This window comes from Ambystoma mexicanum, chromosome 10 (genome assembly GCF_040938575.1).
Source record: "Ambystoma mexicanum isolate Mex_15411 chromosome 10, UKY_AmexF1_1, whole genome shotgun sequence".
Lineage (NCBI taxonomy): Eukaryota > Metazoa > Chordata > Amphibia > Caudata > Ambystomatidae > Ambystoma > Ambystoma mexicanum.
Window position 1 is genome coordinate 704,695,814 of NC_090932.1, and position 26,122 is coordinate 704,721,935.

The following is a 26,122-nucleotide window of genomic DNA, read 5'->3' on the forward strand; positions in this document are numbered from 1 at the left end:
AGACGTGTTATGCTTCCAACAACTTAAATGTGTCAAATACTGCTGACGTAGATATAAAAACAAGGGCAAATACTATACCAAATGTCGATTTGGCTTCCCTAGACTAGTTTTTAAAAAAAGGACAAATAAAATATAATAGCTTCATGTCTTCTGTTAGATACAGTGTAAAAGGCAAATCCCCTAAAAATACATACAAGATTAAAAGGGATGAAGCATCCAAATACATCAATGATTACAATGCAATCATTGCCCTCTTGTGGAATACAAACATAGACATACAATACATTGCAGACAATTCCACTGCAAGTGCAAGGTATGTCACAGCCTATATCACCAAAGCTGAGAAAACCGAGCTAAAAGACCTCTGGGATTACATATTATCTGACAAAACACTATCACAGAAATGGTACATCTTCAGTATAAAAATACTCTCCAATAGAGAATTTGCATGCTACAAAGCTGTAGACTGTTAAAGGGGTACAGCCTTATATGGCAAATCTGAACACATTGCCTGGCTGAACCTTGGGCAAGCTTCATCCCAAAAAAGAGCACTACAATCCTACTAAAGATAGAAAGTATAGCCACAAATTATCCCAGCAGCGAGGACATTTAAAAAAAATACAATTTAATTGACACATATTACCCAAACAGAAGTACTGCTTTAGAAAACATGTGTCTGTAGGATACTGCCCAAAACTACACCTATAATGACAATGTCACTCCAAATGCAAAACCTGGCAAATATTCAGTCTCAACTTGTGAAGGAAGCCTAGTGAAACTAACTCACCAAACCAAGTCTAATTAATTATATAAAGTTATCATTTAAATCTCCACAACATATAGAACTGTATTATATGGCCCTTCTCCAGCTTTTTAAACCTTGGAGAAAATAAAAAATATTACTAGGTGACTGACTCATTAGAAGCTGCATGCAAAGCAAATGAAAACAGTATAACAAATGACAATTTCAAACAAATGTTGCACTATGAACACCAACACGAAGAAGAAATTGAAGCTCAAATAGACAGACACTCCTGAGGGCAGTCATCTTTCCCTTACAGGAAGCCAAGAACCACTTGGAGAACCACTCATTGTATATTAAGCAGAAATAGCCATGACTGAGGTTGAACATACCATGTATCAATATAAACAATCTAAGGAAGTCTTGTCAGTGCTGGAATCACAGCTAAAAGATTAACAACTCGCCATGTATCTAGAAGTCACTGAAGAAATGGAACATTGTTTTTTAACATTTAACTAAAACCTGTTGCTATAAACATTATAAACCTTTGTTCCTGTATGTAAGTGGTTAAGCTGGTTCTGGTAAAACATTCTTCATTGAAATAATCAGCATATTTCTGCAAAACTTCACAAACAACAACCTTTTGGCTGTAGTAACAGCCCACACAGATTTAGCTGCCTACATCATCGGAGGTGTAACTTTACTACTCCTCCCCATAGAACACCAAAACAAATTAGAATGCAACAATTTATCAGCAGAAGCTTCTACTGAAGTAGGCAGAATTCTAAAACAAATGAAAGTGCTCCTGATAGATGAAGTAAGCATGATTTCCAACCTCATGTTGTCTTAAACCAACTATGAAGAACTGTTTGGAGGAAAACATGTTATTGTTTTTGGAGACCTCCTACAGTTAACACCAGTGGAAGGTCAACCTATGTGCAAAACATTAGCACAAACAATCCTGCAATACCCTCGGCAGCATTGTAAATGTAAATCTCTGGCAACATTTTCACTACAGAGAACTAACTCAAAACATCAGTCAGTCTGCAGACCTCACACATTTTTAAAAGCATCAAAACGGGTCTCCTTATTAAAGATACAGACGGCTTATGTGGTGACTGCAGGCAGGCTTCATTAGGGTAGGAGAGTGGAATGAAGATGATATGAGGATGTTTGCATAGGTTAAAAATAGGGCATGCACCCAATAATCTAGGCACTGGCATAACTACTATAGTATCATACGGCCATGCAACAAAGAATTTGCCCACAACTATTGCAGTGGGTCGTGTTTGGTGGGCAGTTGGAGAAACATGTTTGGGGTTATTTAATGACTGCACGAGGGGCCTGTTAGAGTAGGGGAGTGGAATCTAGATGATATGGTGATATTGCCATTGGTGACAAATAGGGTTGGCGGTCTATTTTGATATCTGCAGATGGCATTTAAATTGGGAAGTTAAAGGCAAATTGTCATGTGTTGGTTGTGGCCAGTGGCCAGATTCTTGGATGCATGGTCGTATTATGCTGTTGTGGCTGTGGCCAGTCCATAGACTATTGGGTGCATGGCCGGAGTACATTTATTTGACGTTACATATCAGACTATGTTTGTTTGAAGTGTGCACTACTTACAGGAATGTTTAAGGTGCACAAATAAGTCCATTTACCGTTACAAGCACTGTTGCAGTAGGACAAATTGAAATGGTGTATGTGTTTTGCTTTTCGAAAGTGGTGGTGGTATGGCTGTAGTTAGATACCAGTTGGCGTATTTTAACTGTTTATTGTTTTGCAATTATTAAGAATATCTGTTGATGCAGTTAGATTCCTTTTGGTTCATTCTAAGTACTTTACTATTGAAAACTAATATTGTAGTACTGTGGGTGTAGTTAGATACCAGTTAGCATATTTTAACTGTTGATAGTTTTACAATTTTCAAGGGTATATTTTAGTAATTCTTTGTAATTGTTTATTCATTTATAGTGCACACCGGGCCCTTGGGCATCTGGGCACAGAGCAGGTTACACGGTTGCATATGACAGGACATCAAAGTACAGACATATACAATATACAGATAGATACAGATATATACAGAAGAGTGAGGCCTCAATGAGCATATATACAATGGAATAGATTCCTTGGTTACTGTTTCAAGTTTTCGGTGTAGTCTGCAATGAGAAGTACCAAGAAAGAGGCTAGGGGATCGTTGGTCTAGGGAGTGTAGCCACTTCTTGGTGGTAGTCTTAAAGAAATGGAAGGGAGATATGTCTCTTAATGAGTCAGGGATAGAGTTCCATAGATGCGCAGTCAGGACTGGGAAGCTGGATCCTCCTGTTTTTTTTTAGCTTTAACTTGGGTATTCTCGGACTGTTGGATTGTGCTACTCTGATAGGTTGTGTGGCGGTGTGTTTTGTAAATCAGTCAGTGAGGAATAGGGGAGCCTTGTTGGACTGGCATTTATGAGTTAGGTTGAGTGATTTGAGCTTGATTCTGATTTTAATGCAGAGCCAGTTGGTGTCGTGTCTTAGTGAGATATATGCTGAGTTTTGGGAATGCATAGGGCTGCTCATAGGGCATTGTTTTGGATTGTTTGTAGTTTTGTGGTGGTGCGTTTGCTGGTGCCTAGGTATAATGCGTTGCAATAGTGCACTTTGGATAGGATTAAGGATCTTGCAATTGTGATGCAGTTTATAATAGACAGGAATGGTTTGCATTTGTAAATCAGTTTACATGTGTAGTTGGTAGCAGAGGCAGTGGCATTTATTTGTTTGTTGAGGTTGAGAGCCGAGTCAAGGTAGAAGCCTAAGGTCTTGACCTCCTTGGATACTTTGATCTGGATTCCACCAATGAAGATTGAATTGTAGAGGGTAGAGAGTTTAGTCAAGCTTTTTGGGGACCCAATGATTAAAAGCTCTGTTTTTTCATTGTTGAGACATAAGCCATGGGTGGCCATCCTCGTTTGTATAATTAGATAGATTTTGTTGATCATGGTTAAGTCTTTGTCTTCAGATGAGAATCTGGGTGTCATCAGCATAATTGGTATATGAGACGCCCAGATTGTCAAGTATGTCAAACAGGGGCTTTGTAAATATATTATACAGGGTTGGGGATAAGTAGGAGCCTTGTGGTACTCTGCATGTAATGGGTACTGGATCCACTGCAGATGAGTGTGAGAACACTCTCATGGATCTGTTTTCCAAGAATTAGCTTATCCAGGGGGTGTCTTCTTTGGAGAAATGGGCAGCAGTTTTAAGGTGATTACACCAGACATTATGGTCGACAAGGTTGAACACAGTGGATAAGTCTATCAGGAGAAGGATGGATGCTTCCCCTTTGTCTTTCCGGTCATCTAATTGATTCTTCAGGTCGATGAGGGCCGTCTCGGTCCCATGTGTCAGCCTGAAGCCTGATTGGTGAGTGCCCAATAGCTTGTTGATCTCCAGATTAGCTTGAATCTGGCGATAGGCAGCTTTATTGAGGATTTTGAGCAGAAAAAGTATGGTTGTGATTGACCTGTAATTGGTGGGAGTGTTGGGGTCTAGGTTGGTTTCCTTTAGTAGGGGGGGGAGTACCCAGGCATCTTTAAGATTGTGTTATGCTTACCTGGTCTCTGTGGAGGTGTTGGGGCACGGTTGCAGCCCTCCCTGAACTTGAATCACCCCCTTCAGGCCTATCCCTCAGCAGAAAGGCTGTGAGCGGTGGTACATGGTGGTACTGCTCCTGCGTGGAGATAAGAGTGTGTGAGTGCGCCAATCTGTGATTGTTGTACCTCTCGAACCCTTCACCCCAAAGTACAGTTTCTGTGAGCATACGCCGGCCCATAAAGCTCACCAGTGAATTATGGAAGATAAGCTCTCCATCCTGCTACTTCTGGCAGGGGTGCGGCAAATGGGATCTAGTTCCTTCACTGATCCCTAATAAGGATTAGTCCAGTCCAGCTGTGACGTTGCTTCTTCTTATGATTGGCAAGTCTTTCTTGAGCTCTTGTGATGCTGTTTGTTCTGTTTAATGTCTTTATATGTTGCTCCTATTTATGCTCACAATAATGTCTTTCTTCTGTTTTCCTCCCTTAGATGGAAATGCGGCCTCAATGCAGCTGTGAGATGCGAGACGCAGCCGGATGGAAGATGGATGCTACCACAATGTTCGACAGCAGGTAAGTGATGGTTTAAGGAAAGTGCGAAGTATGGAGAAGCACAACCTTAAACGGACTGTTTTTTCGATGTCTAACCTCGTCTTCTGTTGTTCCTTGCAGGCGCCGCTGTCGACAATGGAGCGTGTCATGCTGCGGTGCCAAGATGAAGATTTTGGCATTCCGGAAAGTGTAAAGATGAATACTTGGTTTGCCGAAGAGATGTACAGGTAAGAACAGCTTCCCCCAGTTGGTAAGTATGCTGGCAGGAAGCAGGTTGTCCAGGAAGCAGGATCTTCAAAGGTAAGTCTGACCTCAGGCGACGGTGAGCGTTACGCTGCTTGCCAGTGCAGAATAACGCGAATCGTTTGTCTTGAGGATCGGGGCAGCTTATATAGCTGAAATCGTGGGCACGCCCATTAGGGCCGGTTTACCAGCCACACCCTATCACTCATAGAGAGTGAGCACTTTCAAAGGCAATTCATTAGCAGCCACACCCAAGAATACACTTGGGGCTGCTTACTGGATGGAATGTTCAAGGTTAATGCAGCCTGCTTAATGGATGGAATGTTCAAGGTCAATGCATCTGAAGTGCTATGTCCATAATAAAAGCTTTTTGGTGTTAAATGGATGTTCTTGTTTACTTTTGTTCATGAGCCTGGTGCCAAAGGTGCCAGGACAGTGTCCACCCAGGTCTCCTGTGCATGCGACCCCTGCATGCCTGTGCCCCTGACTTCATGATCATGACAGATTGGTTGGTAGTGAGCAAGATTTGCAGGAGGAATTGATAAATGTGAAGATGAATGGAGCCTGGTGTTTTGCGGCTTCTTTGATAATAGGTGCTGGACATGTGTTCCCTAGGCATTTAGAGGTTTTGAAGGGAAGAGATGATCTTTTCAGCCTCCGTGACAGAGGTGGAGTTGAATTTAAATTGGTGACTGGGCCTGGTTTGTTTGGAGGAGGATTCTTGCAGTATGTCTTCTTGAGTTTCTAGAGCAATTTTATGTAGGGTGTTTTTCTTATATGAATTCTTTCTTGAAGTAAGGTTATTTTATTGCAGAGGGCACTTTGGTGTCTGTACACCACGATTTGTTTTTGATGCAAGAGTCCTTTGGAGTGACCAGGGTTTCCAATTCCCTTAGAATAGAGAATATTTCTCTGGTGCTTGAGCTGGCTTTTTCTATTCTGTCATTAAAGGTGCTTTTTTTGTTTGAATGATGTCTTTTTTTTATACTTAACGGCCAGGGAGGTGAGAAAAAGCTTGTTCTGATCTATAGGGTTGTTTTTCCATCGGGTCTCAGCGAGAATTTTTTTGATGCGCAGGGCTTTTAGGCTGGGTGTAAACCACATATTTAGGTGGGCTATAGGTTTCTCTTTGCTGAGTTTGAGTGGTGCAATAGAATCAATAGCTGAGTTGATGATGTTATTATACAGGTCAACCAAATCAGTAGGATTTGTTTGGTTGGTAGGTTGGCATAGTTGGTGATGGGTTGTAGCATGGGCAGGAGGTTGGGGACTGTGATGTTTTTTCTATTCCTGGTTAGGGCCAGTGTGGCCATGGGTCTCATCAAGTTGATTTGAGGGTTGTCTTGGATGGTGAATAAGATTAGGTTGTGATCTGTCCACATGCATGGTTCAGTATTTGTAATGGAGGACAGGCAGTTCATGTCTGCGATCCAATCCAAGGTGTGACCGTTTGTATGAGTGTGTCCGTTGCTCCTGAGGGTGAGACCTTTTTCTGTGATGGCATTTGCTAGGATGGTGGCATTTGAGTTGTTCGGGTCATTAAGACCTAGATTAAAGTCTTGAAGTAAGATAGTTTGGGAGCTGGGTTTGGTGTTAGTGTTCAGGAGGGTTGTTATGTCTTCTTCAAAAGTCCATAGCAGGCTTATGGCGGCCGGTATATCAGGTGCATGGCAACAGTGCGGGATGCAGTTAAACATAGTTTAACTGCTAACAATTTAGTGGACTGTAAAGGGGTGTATATAGTTTCTCTCATATCAAGGCTGGATGTGCATATGCATGCTATGCCTTCTCCTTTAGAGGTTTCTCTGTCTTTTCTGACTATGGCAAAGTTATCTGGGACAGCTAGGGCGAGGGCAGGGCCTGCTGCTTTATGGAGCCAGGTCTCTGTGATGGTAAGGAAATCAAGCTGCTTAGTGGTAATGATGTCAGTGATTTTCAGTGGCGTGGGCTACGAGAGATCTGGCATTGATCAGAGCAGCACTGATTTTGTGGGTTTCCTTCGTCTTTTTGTTGGTAGGGCCTTTTTTCTGGGGTGGTGGATGATCAGGTACCTGAGTTGGTTTGGAGTTCTGTTTATTAGTGCAAGGCTTAGGTTCTGAAGTGAGGTTGGTAAGTCTGGAGCCTAGTCTGTGATTTCTCCAATTAGTGGAACAGGGTTGGTTGGGCTTCAGCAGGTGATAATATCTCTGATATGTGTTGGATGTCTTTGTTGATTGGGTGTGTTATCTGCTGTATACGAGTAATAGATGGTAGGAAATGTGTTGGCATAATACGTTCTGATGGTGGTAATGTTTTTTTCATATATAAGGGTCTGGGAGTTGAGTTGGAGAAGGCTATAGTGGTGGCCATAATGGCGGATGAAGGCGGAGTGTGGTAAAGTGGTTTGGGCATGGGGTGAGTGATGGTGTTGGTGGAGGAGTTGATCATTAGGATGGTTAAAATGTTAGTTAGCACACGATTCATGACTCCTAAGTTAGGCACTTATGAACACAATGAACTGGCGTAATGAGCTGGGTGCTAAATACAATTTTCCAGTATGCAGACCTATGGTCTAGATACAAAATTACCAATGTGGGGCACAAAGATAGGTAATGTGGGCTAAGTACATTTTACCAATGTGAGGCACAATGTAGGCTATATGCAGTTTACCAATATGAGGCACAATGATAGGCTAAATGCAGTTTGCCAATGTGAGCCACAATGGTAGGCTAAATGCAGTTTGCCAATATGAGTCGCAATGATAGGCTAAAGAGCTGGGAGTTCAATACAATTTTCCAGTAGGCGGCACTATGGTCTAAGTACAAATTACCAATGTATGGCACAAAGATAGGTTATGAGGGCTAGATGCAGTTTGCCAGTATGAGGCATAGTGTGGGGCATAGTGGTCTGTATACAATTTCTGAGATCAGGCACAGAGGGCTGGGGTAATTAGCGAGGTAGATGCACAGGGCTTTGGAGGACGGATGACTCGATATCTGCTATCAATGGTCCTGAGTGGCAGATAGTTTAGAAATAGGAAGGACGAGGGAGTCGGGCATGGAGGGGTTGAGTGATATATATAACATGCATATAAGCAAATATAGAATAGTACAGATACAGACAGGATGATTGTACTTTACTTGTGCAGTGTCGGAAGGCAATGAAGTGTAAATCACAGCGTGAGTACTCACTTATGCTTGACTGGTGCGAAGGGAGTCCGGGTCGTAATGTTCATCTGGGACAGTTCAAGAGTTGGGTATGATGAAGTGACAGTGAAGGCGAATTGAATGGGAGATTTGTTGTTGCGACCTGTGGCGAACAGGGGCTAAGAGGGCAGGGCCATGATCCTGGCCTTAATCCGCCGCCGGCTTCCACCTACCGGTGGTGCAGTCTGGGTAATGTTGTGGAAGGTTGCCTAGCAACCGAGAGCCTCGCTCACATGTTGCGTTGCGCCAGCCATTTTAGCAGGTCAGGCAGCGCGGTGTGGATGGATGCAGATGCCAGAGGGGGCTGTGGGGCTAATAGGAGCTTGGGGAGCAAAATAAGAGGTAAATCCCTCTCTCGAATCAGAGTGGGCACGGGCCACTGGGGCAGGGATTGCAGATCCAGGTGGATCAGCGTTGTTGCTGTTGCTGAAGTGTGGGTCCGATCAGCTGGGGACACATGAGGGAGATAGGTTCCAACCCTCTTGACCTCAGTGGATGCCTGGCATTGGCGGTCTCACATGGGCTAACAGGGGTTTTGAAGCACTTTCATTCCTGATGGTGGATTTTATCTTTCTCACTATTGGAAACTAATATTTCAGCATTACGGGTGTAGTTAGATACCAGTTGGCATATTTTAACTCTTTACAGTTTTACAGTTTTGCTGGATATGTTTTGAAGCGCTTTTATTCCTGTTGGTGGATTTCAAGTCGTTCACTATTGGAAAGTGATATTGCAGTATTATGGGTGCAGTTACATACCAGTGGGCGTATTCTTACTGTTGCTACTTTGATAGTTTTGTAGGGTATGTTTTGAAGTACTTTCATTTCTGTTGGGGGAGTGCAATTTTTACACTATGAAACTAATATTGTAGTATTATGAGTGGTTATAAATCTACTTACATGTTTCCAAGTAAATATTGAATTTCAAAACTTAATTCCTTTTCTAGATATATGTACATTTGTGGTAATAATAATTGTTTTATAGTACCCATGTTGACAACTCTTAAAATATATCACATTACGTACACATTCTTTGCTTTATAACAAATCTCATCTCATTTAGAAAATTATACATATACAGACTACAGTTATGATAAGCACAACTGACATTTGAATCCATATATTTAAGATTTACCAAAAAATCAGGTTTCAACATGTTTCTATTTCTATTTATTCCTATTCAGTGAAAAAAACATTTGTTAAAGGGATGCTATGATTGAAAAGAAATACACCAGTTATGGTTTGCTATGCAACCATAAATAGCGCCACTGGATGCACTGCTAAGTCTAACACCAAGACATCAAAGATGACATCACAAATGACATCATTGATGACATCACATATCTAGGGTGGTTGTTTTTGTTCAATGACAGTATTCATTTTAAGCTGAGGACTTCATGTGGTTGTACTACATTTAAACCGTGATACAAATACTGTAAAGGTATTGTGCCTGTAGAGCTTGACCTTGTGCTATATTCAGAAGTTCTTTTCCCTAGGGTCTGCCTTGAGGTCATAATGCACATACATGGAACAAGAAGCAGGTACCAGGCAGATAACACATTTCTCAAGAATCTGCTATGCTTCAACTTATCATTGTACTACCTAAACATACCATCTTAAGAATAGTCTAGTTCTATGATCCATACTGCATTCATGGTTTCTCTTTATGTATAATTTGATTGCTTTATTCACCACAAAACGTCAGTACAATGTTTAATTTTCAATACGCACCTTTTATGTGACATGGAATATGGAATGGTTTATTTCAGGGCTACTGATTACCTTTGATATGTTGTAAATGACACTCATTTGCATTGTTACACAGTAGTAATATCAAATGTGATTTCATAAGTGATGCCATCGAGGATGTCAATTGTGATGTTACCTTTGATGTCTTGGGAGTTAGTTTTAGCAGTGTATGGCAGTGGCACTAGTTATGGTTGCATAGCAAACCACAAACGGTGTATTTCTTTGTTTTTTGTATTGTACTTTGTAACCGTAACAACACTTCAACTAAAGTTTTTTCAATGAACTTGATAGGTTTGTATCAGTGCAACTTAACCATAACGTCTCTTTAACATTTTTTCAGTGAATTTCATAGTTATTTATTAGTGCAATGTAACCATAGCGTCCATTTAACAAAGTTTGTTCTGTGAATAACATTGGTTTTTATTAATTCAACTTAACCATAATGCCCCGTAACAATGATTTTTCACTGAATTTCAATGGATTTTTTGCAATGCATACTGATGTGTGTCATTTACAGCAGCACATGCTGGGGCTTTAAGTCATGGCTGAATTGCCTAGGGAATGAGGCTAGCCCATGATCCCAGCACCCCCGATATCCACTGCACCTAGCCTGCATCCTGGTCCAGTGTCCACTATACCCCCATTATGTGACCAGTGGCCATTGCTCATGGCTTGCAACCATGGTCAGCCTGCACAATCCATGGGGCATGGGCTTCATCCATGCCAAAGTCCCCAAAAGCAAATCAGAGTAGGCAACCCTATTGCCACTCCCAGAATGTATTTTCCCATTCAAGCACATACCAAATTTGAACATTTTACCAACTAGTTGGTCCCTGCTGGCCATGCCCACTTTAACCCCATTGCCGTTCCCAGAATTATTGTTCCCATTCAAGCCTATCCTGATTTTCAAATTTGTATGACATAGCCGGTCCCTCGTGGCCCACTGCCATTCCCAGGTGGACATGGCCAGTGACCAGATTGTCCGGGGCAATGTCTTCAGCCATGACCCGGTCAATCTGGCCACTCCCACGGCCGAAAGCTTTGCCTCAGTTGCCACAGTGCTATCACAATATGTACCTACATCATGACACTTTTCAAAAAATAAAAGACTGACATATTTGCAAAAGCATGATTTCAGGCCTGCGTTTTATTTTTTTATTTGTGTCAAAATGTAGGTATAAAAGATTAGTGATATAACTTAGCCTCCACTTAACAAAATCCATTCAAACTTTGCACAAGCATTCAATGTTGGGTGGATAATCAATTTGCAAACATTTGTGCATATACGTCAAATGACACCAATGGTATAAGCCATCAAATGTTGTTCGGACCCCCCTCTAATTTTGCCCCCTCTTGATGAAATCCCACCAAACATTGTGAAAACATTCAAAGTTGGGTCTAAAATTGTTTTCCACAAATTTGTCAAACAGCACAAAATTCATAAGCCATTCAATCATTTTGGTATGCACCCTCTAACTTTGCCCCTCTTGGGGAAACGGCACCAAACACTGGACGACCATTCAAAGGTGGCTCTAAAACTATATCCCAACATTTCATGGAGTTTTATTCAATGGTGCCAAAGTTATAAGCCATCCAAAAACTGCTCTTCACCGATCCGGTAATGCAGAAATATGCATGGATGTCCTCGAACTTTTGTCAAGTTCGTGAACATCACAGGAATGTCTATGAACGTCTAGAGGGCGCCAGAGAGCTGACCAAGATGGCTGCATCTCTGTGAGCTCCCTCGCAGCCCTGAATGAATCCTGACAAATCCTGAGTGTTCCGGATCTCTACCACTGCAGTCCTGCAATTATCTCCGCTGTCGGAGCCGTGGCCAGAGCAAAAGTGGAAAAAGAACCGAAATCGGAGTCCTTAACACTGCAAACCCTGCCCTGCGGTCCTGCAAGACGAGAGAGGCCCTGTCCGCCTTCAAGAACCCAATGACTTTCCCTGAGACGGCCTGGATATAGCAGCCCGCCCCCATGCTAGAAGGCGGCGGTGCGCAGAATCACACCGGCTAGATGGGCTTATGAGGCGGCGGCTATGTGACAGCCGGACCCGCCTCTGCGCAGGAGAACCAGCGGCAGAGGAACAAAGAAAACAATCCCGGGCCGGGCGGGGCTCCCACGCTGTGGGGCCAGGTCAGCCCACTGACTGGAGTCTGTTGCGCCCGAGACTGCCCGGTGGACCTGCCCGATAAAAGTTTCCAACCCAAACTTTCTCTTTTCCCAACATACACAACAACATGCCTACTAAAAAGCAACTACTAAAAAGCAACTCTGTAGAAAAGAAAGAAAAATAGAGCAGGTAAGAATAAAACAACATCTCTAAAACAATTTATAGAAAACATTAAAACAAAAGAGCTAGTAACCTCACTCAATAAAACAACACCAGCCACAACTAAAAAAGGTAAGGCCCCTCCTACAAAAACTATAAGTGTTAATGTAGTCACAGTAAAGCAGTTCAAAATATGTATGTTTCAGAAAATGTTCCACTGTAGAGTTCTTTACAATCCTATAAAAATGGCTGAAAAGTCACGATCTACCCTTAAAAACTACTGCAGGAGACTAATCCTGCAAGTGCTAATTGACAGCACATTTCTACCAAAGAGAACATTGTTTATATTAATTTCAAACGGTATGAAACCTAGTAACTAAATTAATCAATATGTTACAAAAAATACTTCTCAACATGCTCAGTGTCAATATACAGAGCTTTTCAAAGTTTTGTGATGGTGAATGGATTCACACAAGCAGCACAGAGCCATATTTCAATGAAGAATCTTATAAACAAGAATAACAAAAAACAATTGCCATAGACAATAATGGTTGAGGGTATGAAGTGGTGCAAGACACCATTATGGCAAAGGAAACCCTTATAGAAAAAAAGTCCTCAACAAACTTTGAACCAAATGCTCCTTTCACCCAAACAAACCGTCCAGTTTACAAATTGACATGCAGCTCAATATGTAATGTAAACCAACAATCCTTTACATCTTTACAACAATTTCTCAATCACTATGTGAAACTAAAAGACAAAAGTAAAATGAAAACTTTACAAACCATAGACTCCTGTCTAGTGCGCAGGCACACTAGTCTGCAAGGACATTCATTAACCTGCATTTAGGAATTACGTGCAAAAGCACTTTCCACCACATCTAAATGTTAGCGACACACCATTCTACTATACGCAATCTTGCACATCGACCATACTATGCAAAAAGTCCTGCTCTAGAACTGCAACATTTTTATAATATTCTCCTACATGGAACAGCCAAAGAACAGTTTCAAGAAATATGACACATCCAACGTAAATACGTTGGAACTGAAGGTGACTTAGAAAACTCAGTACCTTTACAAAACATTGCCGAAAATCTCATAAACACCAACATCCAAATGAAGACCTCACAAAAAAAAATATCTAAGTTTCAAAACACATCTGCTGAAATACCAGACTAAATATATATCTGTTGTCGCAGAACACTTTATAAAAAGAGCACAAAAATAGTAGATCTAGCCTACAAAATAGAAGACAATGTGCCTCATCACAAGTTTGCCAGTCCGGTAACACCGGTACCGGTAAGCTTGCTGGTACCATTGTTACCGGACTGGCAAACTACGTGTTCTGCTCGTGGGTGCCTTGCCGCCCACCAAGTCTGACCTGGTGGGCGTACCGGCACCCGCGAGCAGAGCATATTGCATGCACCGGCAACATTCATGAATGGTGCTGATGCATCTGACCTCCCCATTCCCATTGAGCCCTATCGGGCTCAAATGGGAATGGGGAACATTTTATTCGGCCCCACGAATGGGCAATTACCGGGTCCTGCGGGGTCATAATGACCCGGTAATTGCCCATTCGCGGGTGCCCAAAAAAATGAACAAGTTTGGTGCCAGCCTGCCAGTTTTACCAGCAAGGCTATCACCAAACTTGTAATGAGGCCCAATGAAGAATACCAATGGTTCCAATAGGCTTTGTATTTAACAGCTGAAACTAAATACAAAATAAATAACCCCTCAACTGTTTACATGTACTGCAAAAACAGTTTGACAATAACCAAATGCCATCACGTGCTATCACTAATAGCTTACAAATATTCCTACTTCTGAAAGCTCTCAAACAGCTCAACTTGTAAGAGAGCATTATGATACAAACACTGCACTCATTTCAAGATATAATACGCCTTCAACCCGAAATCAGCCAAATTACCTCCATCTGAGCTACTAAACAGAATTTGTTGCAAAGTAGTATATTTACCATTATATCTAAAACAAAATGTTCAAACTCTAGGTGTACATCGGCCAGTAGATCAATCTTTGATTGTACTAGTTAATGGTGTGCCAACAAAAGACAAAAGAAATTGACAACTAGTCGACTTAAACAAAGTTAGAAAAACCCTACAATATCTAAAAGAAAACAATCAATACTACAAAGACATAAACATAGAGTAAAACTTAAGAGAAACTACCCAAAATTATTCAAGACTCACCAGAAACTTACCAATTTGAACATGTAGATCCTGTGGTTGCAGCCAACATTTTACACCAGTGTACAATTCACTGACTACACTCCAAAGACAAAATTGGCAATGCATTAGAAACATATCAAATGCATCAAGACAAATGATCCCCAATGAGCACATAGGAAAAAAGAGTAGAAGCACATTATTTTCCTCTACTCTTTCCTACAGGAAAAGGATGAAGATATGATGAAAGGTCCGCGAGATCAGTGCATCAGAATATCACTCTTTAAGAATGTATTCTGAAGACCCCAGATTCAGACAAAGGGCCTCATTACAACTTTGGCGGTAGCCGTGCCCTTAATAAGGGCACAGCTGCTGCCGGAGTTGCATTTTTTTCAGCACCCGTGAATGGGCAAGAACTGGCTCATGCCAAGCTTGGCGGACCCAGTAATTGCCCATTTGCGGGTGCCGGAATCAAGGGCCTCCCGATCCCCATTCTGCCCCATAGGGCTGAATGGGGCTGTGGAGGTTGGATGCACCGGCACATTCAGAGTTGTGCCGGTGCATCCAATGTGCTCTGCTCGCAGGTGCCGTTACACCCACCAGGAAAAACCTGGAGGATGAAACAGCAACCACAAGCAGAGCATGTAGTATGGTGGTCCGGGAACTACGGTTCTGGCATTCTTACCGGTACCGTATTTCACAGACCGCCATGCTTGTAATGAGGCCCAAAATGTTGAATACATTTTCCACCTCCTCTTTGAAAGTGAACTAACAACTCTATGTCATGGAGTTGTACACAACTGCTTCAAAAAATGAAAGACAAAGATGAAGTTTTGCAGTCAAGTATCACTAATATCTTGGCAAACATGTATGGTACAAAAGATTACTGGTACCAACGTCACACTGATGTATGTTGTATGCTAAGGAACCTAGGCTCACCCACATGGTTTGTTACTTTAAATTGTGCAGAGTACGCATGGGATGACTTGCACAACTTCTTAAACACTGCAAACCAAACTAAAGACGGAATAGATATAAAAACATCAGGAGACTCTGTTCTTTTGACCCTGTCAATGTATCATGGTACTTTCACCATTGCTTCATTGCCTTCCTGCATTTTATCTGCAATAAAACTACCCTCCGCTCGACAAAGTGCATCACTTCTTTTGGAGAAAAGAATATCAATCTAGAGGAGCACCACACATCGTCATGCTATTGTGGATAAAAGATGCTCCAAAATTTGGCCATGATAGTGACACTATCTTTTACAGTTTATTGAAAAATACATTACCTGTGACATTCCTTCAGAAACCGCAGATAGTGACCTATATACAGACGTGTTATGCTTCCAACAACTTAAATGTGTCAAATACTGCTGACGTAGATATAAAAACAAGGGCAAATACTATACCAAATGTCGATTTGGCTTCCCTAGACTAGTTTTTAAAAAAAGGACAAATAAAATATAATAGCTTCATGTCTTCTGTTAGATACAGTGTAAAAGGCAAATCCCCTAAAAATACATACAAGATTAAAAGGGATGAAGCATCCAAATACATCAATGATTACAATGCAATCATTGCCCTCTTGTGGAATACAAACATAGACATACAATACATTGCAGACAATTCCACTGCAAGTGCAAGGTATGTCACAGCCTATATCACCAAAGCTGAGAAAACCGAGCTAAAAGACCTCTGGGATTACATATTATCTGACAAAACACTATCACAGAAATGGTACATCTTCAGTATAAAAATACTCTCCAATAGAGAATTTGCATGCTACAAAGCTGTAGACTGTTAAAGGGGTACAGCCTTATATGGCAAATCTGAACACATTGCCTGGCTGAACCTTGGGCAAGCTTCATCCCAAAAAAGAGCACTACAATCCTACTAAAGATAGAAAGTATAGCCACAAATTATCCCAGCAGCGAGGACATTTAAAAAAAATACAATTTAATTGACACATATTACCCAAACAGAAGTACTGCTTTAGAAAACATGTGTCTGTAGGATACTGCCCAAAACTACACCTATAATGACAATGTCACTCCAAATGCAAAACCTGGCAAATATTCAGTCTCAACTTGTGAAGGAAGCCTAGTGAAACTAACTCACCAAACCAAGTCTAATTAATTATATAAAGTTATCATTTAAATCTCCACAACATATAGAACTGTATTATATGGCCCTTCTCCAGCTTTTTAAACCTTGGAGAAAATAAAAAATATTACTAGGTGACTGACTCATTAGAAGCTGCATGCAAAGCAAATGAAAACAGTATAACAAATGACAATTTCAAACAAATGTTGCACTATGAACACCAACACGAAGAAGAAATTGAAGCTCAAATAGACAGACACTCCTGAGGGCAGTCATCTTTCCCTTACAGGAAGCCAAGAACCACTTGGAGAACCACTCATTGTATATTAAGCAGAAATAGCCATGACTGAGGTTGAACATACCATGTATCAATATAAACAATCTAAGGAAGTCTTGTCAGTGCTGGAATCACAGCTAAAAGATTAACAACTCGCCATGTATCTAGAAGTCACTGAAGAAATGGAACATTGTTTTTTAACATTTAACTAAAACCTGTTGCTATAAACATTATAAACCTTTGTTCCTGTATGTAAGTGGTTAAGCTGGTTCTGGTAAAACATTCTTCATTGAAATAATCAGCATATTTCTGCAAAACTTCACAAACAACAACCTTTTGGCTGTAGTAACAGCCCACACAGATTTAGCTGCCTACATCATCGGAGGTGTAACTTTACTACTCCTCCCCATAGAACACCAAAACAAATTAGAATGCAACAATTTATCAGCAGAAGCTTCTACTGAAGTAGGCAGAATTCTAAAACAAATGAAAGTGCTCCTGATAGATGAAGTAAGCATGATTTCCAACCTCATGTTGTCTTAAACCAACTATGAAGAACTGTTTGGAGGAAAACATGTTATTGTTTTTGGAGACCTCCTACAGTTAACACCAGTGGAAGGTCAACCTATGTGCAAAACATTAGCACAAACAATCCTGCAATACCCTCGGCAGCATTGTAAATGTAAATCTCTGGCAACATTTTCACTACAGAGAACTAACTCAAAACATCAGTCAGTCTGCAGACCTCACACATTTTTAAAAGCATCAAAACGGGTCTCCTTATTAAAGATACAGACGGCTTATGTGGTGACTGCAGGCAGGCTTCATTAGGGTAGGAGAGTGGAATGAAGATGATATGAGGATGTTTGCATAGGTTAAAAATAGGGCATGCACCCAATAATCTAGGCACTGGCATAACTACTATAGTATCATACGGCCATGCAACAAAGAATTTGCCCACAACTATTGCAGTGGGTCGTGTTTGGTGGGCAGTTGGAGAAACATGTTTGGGGTTATTTAATGACTGCACGAGGGGCCTGTTAGAGTAGGGGAGTGGAATCTAGATGATATGGTGATATTGCCATTGGTGACAAATAGGGTTGGCGGTCTATTTTGATATCTGCAGATGGCATTTAAATTGGGAAGTTAAAGGCAAATTGTCATGTGTTGGTTGTGGCCAGTGGCCAGATTCTTGGATGCATGGTCGTATTATGCTGTTGTGGCTGTGGCCAGTCCATAGACTATTGGGTGCATGGCCGGAGTACATTTATTTGACGTTACATATCAGACTATGTTTGTTTGAAGTGTGCACTACTTACAGGAATGTTTAAGGTGCACAAATAAGTCCATTTACCGTTACAAGCACTGTTGCAGTAGGACAAATTGAAATGGTGTATGTGTTTTGCTTTTCGAAAGTGGTGGTGGTATGGCTGTAGTTAGATACCAGTTGGCGTATTTTAACTGTTTATTGTTTTGCAATTATTAAGAATATCTGTTGATGCAGTTAGATTCCTTTTGGTTCATTCTAAGTACTTTACTATTGAAAACTAATATTGTAGTACTGTGGGTGTAGTTAGATACCAGTTAGCATATTTTAACTGTTGATAGTTTTACAATTTTCAAGGGTATATTTTAGTAATTCTTTGTAATTGTTTATTCATTTATAGTGCACACCGGGCCCTTGGGCATCTGGGCACAGAGCAGGTTACACGGTTGCATATGACAGGACATCAAAGTACAGACATATACAATATACAGATAGATACAGATATATACAGAAGAGTGAGGCCTCAATGAGCATATATACAATGGAATAGATTCCTTGGTTACTGTTTCAAGTTTTCGGTGTAGTCTGCAATGAGAAGTACCAAGAAAGAGGCTAGGGGATTGTTGGTCTAGGGAGTGTAGCCACTTCTTGGTGGTAGTCTTAAAGAAATGGAAGGGAGATATGTCTCTTAATGAGTCAGGGATAGAGTTCCATAGATGCACAGTCAGGACTGGGAAGCTGGATCCTCCTGTTTTTTTTTAGCTTTAACTTGGGTATTCTCGGACTGTTGGATTGTGCTACTCTGATAGGTTGTGTGGCGGTGTGTTTTGTAAATCAGTCAGTGAGGAATAGGGGAGCCTTGTTGGACTGGCATTTATGAGTTAGGTTGAGTGATTTGAGCTTGATTCTGATTTTAATGCAGAGCCAGTTGGTGTCGCGTCTTAGTGAGATATATGCTGAGTTTTGGGAATGCATAGGGCTGCTCATAGGGCATTGTTTTGGATTGTTTGTAGTTTTGTGGTGGTGCGTTTGCTGGTGCCTAGGTATAATGCGTTTCAATAGTGCACTTTGGATAGGATTAAGGATCTTGCAATTGTGATGCAGTTTATAATAGACAGGAATGGTTTGCATTTGTAAATCAGTTTACATGTGTAGTTGGTAGCAGAGGCAGTGGCATTTATTTGTTTGTTGAGGTTGAGAGCCGAGTCAAGGTAGAAGCCTAAGGTCTTGACCTCCTTGGATACTTTGATCTGGATTCCACCAATGAAGATTGAATTGTAGAGGGTAGAGAGTTTAGTCAAGCTTTTTGGGGACCCAATGATTAAAAGCTCTGTTTTTTCATTGTTGAGACATAAGCCATGGGTGGCCATCCTCGTTTGTATAATTAGATAGATTTTGTTGATCATGGTTAAGTCTTTGTCACAGTCACCTAGGATAGGGATGAGAATCTGGGTGTCATCAGCATAATTGGTATATGAGACGCCCAGATTGTCAAGTATGTCAAACAGGGGCTTTGTAAATATATTATACAGGGTTGGGGATAAGTAGGAGCCTTGTGGTACTCTGCATGTAATGGGTACTGGATCCACTGCAGATGAGTGTGAGAACACTCTCATGGATCTGTTTTCCAAGAATTAGCTTATCCAGGGGGTGTCTTCTTTGGAGAAATGGGCAGCAGTTTTAAGGTGATTACACCAGACATTATGGTCGACAAGGTTGAACACAGTGGATAAGTCTATCAGGAGAAGGATGGATGCTTCCCCTTTGTCTTTCCGGTCATCTAATTGATTCTTCAGGTCGATGAGGGCCGTCTCGGTCCCATGTGTCAGCCTGAAGCCTGATTGGTGAGTGCCCAATAGCTTGTTGATCTCCAGATTAGCTTGAATCTGGCGATAGGCAGCTTTATTGAGGATTTTGAGCAGAAAAAGTATGGTTGTGATTGGCCTGTAATTGGTGGGAGTGTTGGGGTCTAGGTTGGTTTCCTTTAGTAGGGGGGGAGTACCCAGGCATCTTTAAGATTGTGTTATGCTTACCTGGTCTCTGTGGAGGTGTTGGGGCATGGTTGCAGCCCTCCCTGAACTTGAATCACCCCCTTCAGGCCTATCCCTCAGCAGAAAGGCTGTGAGCGGTGGTACATGGTGGTACTGCTCCTGCGTGGAGATAAGAGTGTGTGAGTGCGCCAATCTGTGATTGTTGTACCTCTCGAACCCTTCACCCCAAAGTACAGTTTCTGTGAGCATACGCCGGCCCATAAAGCTCACCAGTGAATTATGGAAGATAAGCTCTCCATCCTGCTACTTCTGGCAGGGGTGCGGCAAATGGGATCTAGTTCCTTCACTGATCCCTAATAAGGATTAGTCCAGTCCAGCTGTGACGTTGCTTCTTCTTATGATTGGCAAGTCTTTCTTGAGCTCTTGTGATGCTGTTTGTTCTGTTTAATGTCTTTATATGTTGCTCCTATTTATGCTCACAATAATGTCTTTCTTCTGTTTTCCTCCCTTAGATGGAAATGCGGCCTCAATGCAGCTGTGAGATGCGAGACGCGGCCGGATGGAAGATGGATGCTACCACAATGTTCGACAGCAGGTAAGTGATGGTTTAAGGAAAGTGCGAAGTATGGAGAAGCACAACCTTAAACGGACTGTTTTTTCGATGTCTAACCTCGTCTTCTGTTGTTCCTTGCAGGCGCCGCTGTCGACAATGGAGCGTGTCATGCTGCGGTGCCAAGATGAAGATTTTGGCATTCCGGAAAGTGTAAAGATGAATACTTGGTTTGCCGAAGAGATGTACAGGTAAGAACAGCTTCCCCCAGTTGGTAAGTATGCTGGCAGGAAGCAGGTTGTCCAGGAAGCAGGATCTTCAAAGGTAAGTCTGACCTCAGGCGACGGTGAGCGTTACGCTGCTTGCCAGTGCAGAATAACGCGAATCGTTTGTCTTGAGGATCGGGGCAGCTTATATAGCTGAAATCGTGGGCACGCCCATTAGGGCCGGTTTACCAGCCACACCCTATCACTCATAGAGAGTGAGCACTTTCAAAGGCAATTCATTAGCAGCCACACCCAAGAATACACTTGGGGCTGCTTACTGGATGGAATGTTCAAGGTTAATGCAGCCTGCTTAATGGATGGAATGTTCAAGGTCAATGCATCTGAAGTGCTATGTCCATAATAAAAGCTTTTTGGTGTTAAATGGATGTTCTTGTTTACTTTTGTTCATGAGCCTGGTGCCAAAGGTGCCAGGACAGTGTCCACCCAGGTCTCCTGTGCATGCGACCCCTGCATGCCTGTGCCCCTGACTTCATGATCATGACAGATTGGTTGGTAGTGAGCAAGATTTGCAGGAGGAATTGATAAATGTGAAGATGAATGGAGCCTGGTGTTTTGCGGCTTCTTTGATAATAGGTGCTGGACATGTGTTCCCTAGGCATTTAGAGGTTTTGAAGGGAAGAGATGATCTTTTCAGCCTCCGTGACAGAGGTGGAGTTGAATTTAAATTGGTGACTGGGCCTGGTTTGTTTGGAGGAGGATTCTTGCAGTATGTCTTCTTGAGTTTCTAGAGCAATTTTATGTAGGGTGTTTTTCTTATATGAATTCTTTCTTGAAGTAAGGTTATTTTATTGCAGAGGGCACTTTGGTGTCTGTACACCACGATTTGTTTTTGATGCAAGAGTCCTTTGGAGTGACCAGGGTTTCCAATTCCCTTAGAATAGAGAATATTTCTCTGGTGCTTGAGCTGGCTTTTTCTATTCTGTCATTAAAGGTGCTTTTTTTGTTTGAATGATGTCTTTTTTTTATACTTAACGGCCAGGGAGGTGAGAAAAAGCTTGTTCTGATCTATAGGGTTGTTTTTCCATCGGGTCTCAGCGAGAATTTTTTTGATGCGCAGGGCTTTTAGGCTGGGTGTAAACCACATATTTAGGTGGGCTATAGGTTTCTCTTTGCTGAGTTTGAGTGGTGCAATAGAATCAATAGCTGAGTTGATGATGTTATTATACAGGTCAACCAAATCAGTAGGATTTGTTTGGTTGGTAGGTTGGCATAGTTGGTGATGGGTTGTAGCATGGGCAGGAGGTTGGGGACTGTGATGTTTTTTCTATTCCTGGTTAGGGCCAGTGTGGCCATGGGTCTCATCAAGTTGATTTGAGGGTTGTCTTGGATGGTGAATAAGATTAGGTTGTGATCTGTCCACATGCATGGTTCAGTATTTGTAATGGAGGACAGGCAGTTCATGTCTGCGATCCAATCCAAGGTGTGACCGTTTGTATGAGTGTGTCCGTTGCTCCTGAGGGTGAGACCTTTTTCTGTGATGGCATTTGCTAGGATGGTGGCATTTGAGTTGTTCGGGTCATTAAGACCTAGATTAAAGTCTTGAAGTAAGATAGTTTGGGAGCTGGGTTTGGTGTTAGTGTTCAGGAGGGTTGTTATGTCTTCTTCAAAAGTCCATAGCAGGCTTATGGCGGCCGGTATATCAGGTGCATGGCAACAGTGCGGGATGCAGTTAAACATAGTTTAACTGCTAACAATTTAGTGGACTGTAAAGGGGTGTATTTAGTTTCTCTCATATCAAGGCTGGATGTGCATATGCATGCTATGCCTTCTCCTTTAGAGGTTTCTCTGTCTTTTCTGATAATGGCAAAGTTATCTGGGACAGCTAGGGCGAGGGCAGGGCCTGCTGCTTTATGGAGCCAGGTCTCTGTGATGGTAAGGAAATCAAGCTGCTTAGTGGTAATGATGTCAGTGATTTTCAGTGGCGTGGGCTACGAGAGATCTGGCATTGATCAGAGCAGCACTGATTTTGTGGGTTTCCTTCGTCTTTTTGTTGGTAGGGCCTTTTTTCTGGGGTGGTGGATGATCAGGTACCTGAGTTGGTTTGGAGTTCTGTTTATTAGTGCAAGGCTTAGGTTCTGAAGTGAGGTTGGTAAGTCTGGAGCCTAGTCTGTGATTTCTCCAATTAGTGGAACAGGGTTGGTTGGGCTTCAGCAGGTGATAATATCTCTGATATGTGTTGGATGTCTTTGTTGATTGGGTGTGTTATCTGCTGTATACGAGTAATAGATGGTAGGAAATGGGTTGGCATAATACGTTCTGATGGTGGTAATGTTTTTTTCATATATAAGGGTCTGGGAGTTGAGTTGGAGAAGGCTATAGTGGTGGCCATAATGGCGGATGAAGGCGGAGTGTGGTAAAGTGGTTTGGGCATGGGGTGAGTGATGGTGTTGGTGGAGGAGTTGATCATTAGGATGGTTAAAATGTTAGTTAGCACACGATTCATGACTCCTAAGTTAGGCACTTATGAACACAATGAACTGGCGTAATGAGCTGGGTGCTAAATACAATTTTCCAGTATGCAGACCTATGGTCTAGATACAAAATTACCAATGTGGGGCACAAAGATAGGTAATGTGGGCTAAGTACATTTTACCAATGTGAGGCACAATGTAGGCTATATGCAGTTTACCAATATGAGGCACAATGATAGGCTAAATGCAGTTTGCCAATGTGAGCCACAATGGTAGGCTAAATGCAGTTTGCCAATATGAGGCGCAATGATAGGCTAAAGAGCTGGGAGTTCAATACAATTTTCCAGTAGGCGGCACTATGGTCTAAGTACAAATTACCAATGTATGGCACAAAGATAGGTTATGAGGGCTAGATGCAGTTTGCCAGTATGAGGCATAGTGTGGGGCATAGTGGTCTGTATACAATTTCTGAGATCAGGCACAGAGGGCTGGGGTAATTAGCGAGGTAGATGCACAGGGCTTTGGAGGACGGATGACTCGATATCTGCTATCAATGGTCCTGAGTGGCAGATAGTTTAGAAATAGGAAGGACGAGGGAGTCGGGCATGGAGGGGTTGAGTGATATATATAACATGCATATAAGCAAATATAGAATAGTACAGATACAGACAGGATGATTGTACTTTACTTGTGCAGTGTCGGAAGGCAATGAAGTGTAAATCACAGCGTGAGTACTCACTTATGCTTGACTGGTGCGAAGGGAGTCCGGGTCGTAATGTTCATCTGGGACAGTTCAAGAGTTGGGTATGATGAAGTGACAGTGAAGGCGAATTGAATGGGAGATTTGTTGTTGCGACCTGTGGCGAACAGGGGCTAAGAGGGCAGGGCCATGATCCTGGCCTTAATCCGCCGCCGGCTTCCACCTACCGGTGGTGCAGTCTGGGTAATGTTGTGGAAGGTTGCCTAGCAACCGAGAGCCTCGCTCACATGTTGCGTTGCGCCAGCCATTTTAGCAGGTCAGGCAGCGCGGTGTGGATGGATGCAGATGCCAGAGGGGGCTGTGGGGCTAATAGGAGCTTGGGGAGCAAAATAAGAGGTAAATCCCTCTCTCGAATCAGAGTGGGCACGGGCCACTGGGGCAGGGATTGCAGATCCAGGTGGATCAGCGTTGTTGCTGTTGCTGAAGTGTGGGTCCGATCAGCTGGGGACACATGAGGGAGATAGGTTCCAACCCTCTTGACCTCAGTGGATGCCTGGCATTGGCGGTCTCACATGGGCTAACAGGGGTTTTGAAGCACTTTCATTCCTGATGGTGGATTTTATCTTTCTCACTATTGGAAACTAATATTTCAGCATTACGGGTGTAGTTAGATACCAGTTGGCATATTTTAACTCTTTACAGTTTTACAGTTTTGCTGGATATGTTTTGAAGCGCTTTTATTCCTGTTGGTGGATTTCAAGTCGTTCACTATTGGAAAGTGATATTGCAGTATTATGGGTGCAGTTACATACCAGTGGGCGTATTCTTACTGTTGCTACTTTGATAGTTTTGTAGGGTATGTTTTGAAGTACTTTCATTTCTGTTGGGGGAGTGCAATTTTTACACTATGAAACTAATATTGTAGTATTATGAGTGGTTATAAATCTACTTACATGTTTCCAAGTAAATATTGAATTTCAAAACTTAATTCCTTTTCTAGATATATGTACATTTGTGGTAATAATAATTGTTTTATAGTACCCATGTTGACAACTCTTAAAATATATCACATTACGTACACATTCTTTGCTTTATAACAAATCTCATCTCATTTAGAAAATTATACATATACAGACTACAGTTATGATAAGCACAACTGACATTTGAATCCATATATTTAAGATTTACCAAAAAATCAGGTTTCAACATGTTTCTATTTCTATTTATTCCTATTCAGTGAAAAAAACATTTGTTAAAGGGATGCTATGATTGAAAAGAAATACACCAGTTATGGTTTGCTATGCAACCATAAATAGCGCCACTGGATGCACTGCTAAGTCTAACACCAAGACATCAAAGATGACATCACAAATGACATCATTGATGACATCACATATCTAGGGTGGTTGTTTTTGTTCAGTGACAGTATTCATTTTAAGCTGAGGACTTCATGTGGTTGTACTACATTTAAACCGTGATACAAATACTGTAAAGGTATTGTGCCTGTAGAGCTTGACCTTGTGCTATATTCAGAAGTTCTTTTCCCTAGGGTCTGCCTTGAGGTCATAATGCACATACATGGAACAAGAAGCAGGTACCAGGCAGATAACACATTTCTCAAGAATCTGCTATGCTTCAACTTATCATTGTACTACCTAAACATACCATCTTAAGAATAGTCTAGTTCTATGATCCATACTGCATTCATGGTTTCTCTTTATGTATAATTTGATTGCTTTATTCACCACAAAACGTCAGTACAATGTTTAATTTTCAATACGCACCTTTTATGTGACATGGAATATGGAATGGTTTATTTCAGGGCTACTGATTACCTTTGATATGTTGTAAATGACACTCATTTGCATTGTTACACAGTAGTAATATCAAATGTGATTTCATAAGTGATGCCATCGAGGATGTCAATTGTGATGTTACCTTTGATGTCTTGGGAGTTAGTTTTAGCAGTGTATGGCAGTGGCACTAGTTATGGTTGCATAGCAAACCACAAACGGTGTATTTCTT